The sequence below is a fragment of the Calliopsis andreniformis genome, unplaced genomic scaffold (genome assembly GCF_051401765.1).
Source record: "Calliopsis andreniformis isolate RMS-2024a unplaced genomic scaffold, iyCalAndr_principal scaffold0424, whole genome shotgun sequence".
In the NCBI taxonomy this organism is placed as follows: Eukaryota; Metazoa; Arthropoda; class Insecta; order Hymenoptera; family Andrenidae; genus Calliopsis; species Calliopsis andreniformis.
This window is the reverse complement of record NW_027480833.1, coordinates 86,269-92,500: the sequence shown is the minus strand read 5'-3', so window position 1 is coordinate 92,500 and position 6,232 is coordinate 86,269. Positions and strand designations below refer to the sequence as shown.

The following is a 6,232-nucleotide window of genomic DNA, read 5'->3' as shown; positions in this document are numbered from 1 at the left end:
GATGTTCTCGTATAATTGTATCGAGTACAGTGAAGCTAGTCATAACACCATCGCCGGACGTAAACCCTCTTTGGGCATGATGTAGCTTGATATTTTCTGAGAGCCTAGACGCTAAAATTTTATGGAGAAGCCGCGACAAAAGAGAGGAAATTGTAATGGGTCGCCAATTGGAGACTTTGGATAGATCGCCCTTTTTGGGAATTAGAACTGTTCTGTTGCGTCTAAGAATGGTGGGTGTACGGCACATTCCAAAAACTATGTTTAATAAACCTACCACGTCTGCCATGTTCGCCTTCCTTAGATCTTCTCTCTTAATTCCGTCTGGGCCGCTCGCCGATTGCTTTAAATGACGAAGAGCAATTTCAGTTTCTCTGAACGTGATGGGTTGGTCCAGGAATACGGTCTCATTAGATGGCTGAGGGACCGTGCCCGAGTACACCGGACAATCCTCGAAAAGGCGTTTGTACTCATCTTCAATCTCTTCGATCGTAGGGAACTGGGTGACATTTAGTTCCTTTCCGTCGAGAATCGAGTGCGCAAGTTGAGTAGGATTGGAGGCAAACAGACGCTGGTAGTTGCTAAAGATGGCTGATCGAGTAGTGGAACGGTTATTTTTGCGTTGTTTATTTCTATTGGACGACTTATGAAATTGGGCTCGCTTGCTATTGCGTTTAGATGGACCAGATGTGTGATGAGACGTGGCCAGACTGCGAATAACAGAGGAAATAACAGGATCGACTTGTTCAAAACTATGGTTTGCGAGTATATTTTGAATAAGAGACTGGACGTTTACGCTGCAAGATGGAATAAGTTCTCTAATATAAGTACATATTTCTGCGTGCTTGATAAGAGCGCAATCCTCGAGCTCCGGTGGAGGAGGGATTGTCACCGGGTTTGTATGTGAGTGCAACGGTTGACGGATGCTCCAAGGTGCTATAAAGTCTATGCGTTCCAGGCGAATCCGGGGTGTGAGTGGACATCTAATTCTATGTGAGATCGGTGGTGTTGCAGAAGTTGTGGGCATGGACGATAATGATTCGCTGATTATGGACTGAAAGATGGCTTTGTATGATGGTTTCTGGCGTTGTTTCTTTATACCCTCGGCAGAGCGGCCCGGATGCTGGCTAGCCAGGCGGATATTTATTTCTTTTTGTGGCAGACCTGCGGGGAGTTGGGATTCCAAACGGGCGAGTTGCTTTTCCTCCGCAGAGGTCCATCTGGCTCGGCTAGTCGGAGCCCTATTTTTTGTAAGCGAAACATCCCGATCGTTATAATCAGATGTATGGGATCGTTTCATATGCTGGCGGAGGCCTGCAAACGATCTAAACGGAATGGAACATAACTCGCAAGAATATGTACCATCGCTGTTAGGTGGTGGCTGATTACAACGACGGATGTGTTGCTTTCTCTGCGCTAGGATCCTAGTGGACAAATCAACATTACATGAAGGACAAAACATAAAATCAGAATCAGAATCCAAACGTAAATCGACGGAATATCCAGAAGACATCGCCGAGTCGTCAACAGAAGGGCAATCGGAGTTCCGAGGCTTCTTTTTGTTTTTCGTAGCAAGAGAAGTGGAGCGAGCTCCGAGGCATCCTTGGGCTGCTAACCCTTGGCGCCTCTGACATAATGTCTAGGCTTTCGCCTGTTTCGGCCGCCTCCGTTAGCTAGGACCAGGCAACACAGTGGTCCCTTTCCCGGCGCCACGTAGCCTTGCCTAAGGGCTGGACGTGGAGGTCGGCCTTGGGGCGGGTTTCCAGACGAAGTTGGGATAAGGTGGTCGTATATCCCAATTTCCTGACCCCACACCCCCGTTTGGCAGGAACTTAGGATGCGAGCATCCCTCGTTCCTGGGAGCGACTCTTCCTCTCGGATACTAGGCTAGGTGATAGCCTAGCCCGACACCTCAAGCGAGGAGAGAGTCATAGTTACTCCCGCCGTTTACCCGCGCTTTTTTGAATTTCTTCACGTTGACATTCAGAGCACTGGGCAGAAATCACATTGCGTCAACACCCGCGGGGGCCATCGCAATGCTTTGTTTTAATTAGACAGTCGGATTCCCCTGGTCCGTGCCAGTTCTGAGCCGAGCGTTGAATGGCGGCCGAAGAAACGACACGCGACGGCTGAACCGACGCGGAAGCCTCGCAGCAAGGAAGATCCGCGGGAGGCCAAGGCACGGGACCGAGTTCGGATCCCAGGACGTCGACCGAAGTCTAAGACCCTTCACCTCGCCCAGGCCCGGCACGTCAGCCAGACCCGCTTCCCGACCAAGCCCGACACGCCCCGCTCCTCAGAGCCAATCCTTATTCCGAAGTTACGGATCCAATTTGCCGACTTCCCTTACCTACATTAATCTATCGACTAGAGGCTCTTGACCTTGGAGACCTGCTGCGGATATGGGTACGAACCGGCGCGAGACCTCCCGTGGCCCTCTCCTGGATTTTCAAGGTCCGAGGGGAATATCCAGACACCGCAGCAACTGCGGTGCTCTTCGCGTTCCGAACCCTATCTCCTTGCTAGAAGTTTCCAGGGAACTCGAACGCTTATACAGAAAAGAAAACTCTTCCCAGATCTCCCGACGGCTTCTCCAGGTCATTTTGGGTTACCCCGACGAACACTCAATGAGGGCCCGGATGTTAAACGGTTCCGCTGCCGGGTTCCGGAATAGCAACCGGATTCCCTTTCGCCCAACGTGTGTGTGTCTCTTTTTTTTATCTTTCAATTTATCTCTTTGTATAATAATATGTTTGCAGACATTGATTTTAGGACACCACATTTGCATAGGATTTCTCTTAGGGCTTAGGATCGACTGACTCGTGTGCAACGGCTGTTCACACGAAACCCTTCTCCACGTCAGTCCTCCAGGGTCTCGCTAGAGTATTTGCTACTACCACCAAGATCTGCACCGACGGCGGCTCCAGGCAGGCTCACGCCCAGACCCTTCTGCGCACACCGCCGCGACCCTCCTACTCGTCAGGGCTTCATGGAGGACGGTCACCAGTAATGGCACCGTCCCTCCCCACTTGCCGCTGACGGCAGAGTATAGGCGCGACGCTTCAGCGCCATCCATTTTCAGGGCTAGTTGCTTCGGCAGGTGAGTTGTTACACACTCCTTAGCGGATTCCGACTTCCATGGCCACCGTCCTGCTGTCTTAAGCAACCAACGCCTTTCATGGTATCCCATAAACGTCGACTTAGGCGCCTTAACTCTGCGTTTGGTTCATCCCACAGCGCCAGTTCTGCTTACCAAAATTGGCCCACTTGGCACTCTAATCCGAAATCTCGTGGCTTCAATGAACCAAGCAAGCCAGAGATCTCACCCATTTAAAGTTTGAGAATAGGTTGAGGTCGTTTCGGCCCCAAGGCCTCTAATCATTCGCTTTACCAGATGAGACTCGACGCGTCCCCGAAGGAACGGAGGAGTGAGTGCCAGCTATCCTGAGGGAAACTTCGGAGGGAACCAGCTACTAGATGGTTCGATTAGTCTTTCGCCCCTATACCTAGTTCCAGCGATCGATTTGCACGTCAGAATCGCTACGGACCTCCATCAGGGTTTCCCCTGACTTCGTCCTGACCAGGCATAGTTCACCATCTTTCGGGTACCAACGTGTACGCTCTAGGTGCGCCTCTTCTCGCAATGAGAACGAGACGCCCCGGGAGTGCGGAGCACTATGCAGCGCCCATCCTCCCTCGGCCGACGCAAAGGACGACCTTCACTTTCATTTCGCCTTTAGGTTTACTCATCCCAATGACTCGCGCACATGTTAGGCTCCTTGGTCCGTGTTTCAAGACGGGTCCTGAGAGTACCCAAAGCAATAGCGCCGCCGACAGGTAATTCAAAGCTTGGCCAGTCCGAGGGCTCCGCCGGCTAACAGCTGGCCAGGCCCGTGAACGGGAAAGACGTCCGTACCACAGGGCAAACAAAGCTGACCGAGCTTGCGGCGGGCCTGACGCACCGTTCGAATGAGAAGACTGGTTGCGGCCCGATACCATCTGGGGGAACACCGTCGCGCAGCCGGTCGGGTCACCGAGGGTCCGTCGCGCACGCACAAGGCGACGCAACGGTCTAACCGCCCGGGCCGTAGACCGACACGCAACGGGTCGCGACGTCCTACTAGGGGAGAAGTGCACGTCTACGTAGCCGGAACGTTCGCCGTTGGCCGTAACATCCGTGCGCCCTCCTTGCGGAAAAGCGACGGACACCCCTTTCGGGGTTTCGCGCACCAACGGGAGCCAGCATTTGTCGACGATGAATCTCCCCTTTCGAACTTTTGGGTTTCTCAGGTTTACCCCTGAACGGTTTCACGTACTCTTGAACTCTCTCTTCAAAGTTCTTTTCAACTTTCCCTCACGGTACTTGTTCGCTATCGGTCTCGTGGTTGTATTTAGCCTTAGATGGAGTTTACCACCCACTTAGGGCTGCATTCTCAAGCAACCCGACTCTAAGGAGAGACCCTCCCGAGACGCGCACCGGTCGCTACGGGCCTGGCACCCTCTATGGGTAAATGGCCCCATTCAAGATGGACTTGGACGCGATGCAACGTCACGGGATAAACGGATCCTCCCGAACACTACATTTCCCTGCGGCAGTACCGCGGGATTCAGTGCTGGGCTCTTTCCTGTTCGCTCGCCGCTACTAAGGAAATCCTTGTTAGTTTCTTTTCCTCCGCTTAGTAATATGCTTAAATTCAGCGGGTAATCTCGCCTACTCTGAGGTCGTCGTATACGTGTTAAATATATCACACACGTAGAGTGATATATTTTATATATGTGTAAAAATGACGAAAGAAGCTGTGGCGTAATCCTCGTACAACGGGGGCACACAACCGAGAGAAGCGGACCAGGCAGAGTGTGTGAACGAATGTTACGAGAAATGGGAAATGAGAGAGAGACTTGAGATCATGTTCGATGCGTCGTCCCAACTTCGCCGTGTGCCTTCGGAATATGTTGTCGTAACGCAACAGCAGCGTTTCCAAAGGTAAGGAAGCTCCTCGTAATTCGCCAGAAGTGATCAGCGGAAAGTAAGTCACATCGTCCTTAATGCGCCACACCAAAGCATCTTCGCGTCTCGTTTAATTCGATCTAAAGGAGAGAGACTCTCGCCAGGCGACTGCCGGTATGGTTTAACGCCCGTCCGCTTGCTTTTTGTATAGCTTTCGTGGACTGGACGACCGGACTTGACGCGCGGTCTCTCTCGGCGATCGACTAACGCGAAGACATGGGGCGACCGGACGCTGCTACCTTTCCACCTCCTCCTTCTAGGAGAGAAGTCATCCCTATGTGATGAGTCATATATATGGCGGCTGTGTAAGCCTCGCCAAAGAGGATTCAGGATACAGAAACAAGTTGTAGTACAACACAACACATTCACGGAGCCACAAACGACTCGACCGAAACGTGGCCGGGGAAGATGCATCCCGGAACTTCATCGTTTCGACGAATGAGTGCCTCCTTTTCGCGTTGTTCCTGCAACAAGACGATCCCTCTAGAATCCCTGGGGCTCTGTTTCTCGTCATACATTTCTTCACCACACTACACGGGTGGGGTATACGCGATCTCGTGTTCATGCTCACTCGCACACCCTTTCATTGTCCTTCTCTGTAGTCTCACGACAAACTCTCTTGTGTGTCGTTGCGGGTTACGCACGCCTCTTTCTTACACGCATCATTTCAGACTACGTCGGGAGCGCGGATGAAAACTCGCACGAAAAGCGAACGCTGTCTGTTAACAATCACGAGGGTATTTGGCGAGACACGGAGGCTGGTCGATGATCGTACGTCCGCGCGCTTGCGTCCGGAGCGGTGCACATACACACACGGGCGGTCGACAAATTAAGCGACTCACGACGCCGTGTGAAAATTAGCACTCACGCAAGTCCGGAACGACAAAGCAACGACGATGACGACGATGTCTCCAGTCATCTGCCGCGTACACACAACCTTCTTCCCTCCATGACGTCTAGAGCGTATTCTCGCTTGTTTTCGTGCGACCGCGGCAAACGCCGACGAACGGTCCAACAATCGCTCGTACGTGACACCGAGATGCCAACGTAAGCAGTCTTAAGGTTACGTGAACGACCCTCAGCCAGGCGTGGTCCAGGAATTGTATCCGTGGACCGCAATGTGCGTTCGAAATGTCGATGTTCATGTGTCCTGCAGTTCACACGTTGACGCGCAATTAGCTGCGTTCTTCATCGACCCACGAGCCAAGTGATCCACCGTTCAGGGTT

At 52.3% G+C, this 6,232-nt stretch overlaps 1 non-coding gene and 1 pseudogene across 1 annotated transcript; both read right to left on the bottom strand.

Moving 5' to 3' along the window:
• LOC143187956 (large subunit ribosomal RNA) overlaps positions 1 to 4,722 on the bottom strand; it is a 7,951-nt pseudogene extending 3,229 nt beyond the window's left edge.
• A 1,355-nt stretch (positions 4,723 to 6,077) lies between these two features.
• On the bottom strand, positions 6,078 to 6,232 carry LOC143187954 (5.8S ribosomal RNA). Its single transcript, XR_013003394.1, has one exon. It is a non-coding gene; the product is annotated as a 5.8S ribosomal RNA (ribosomal RNA).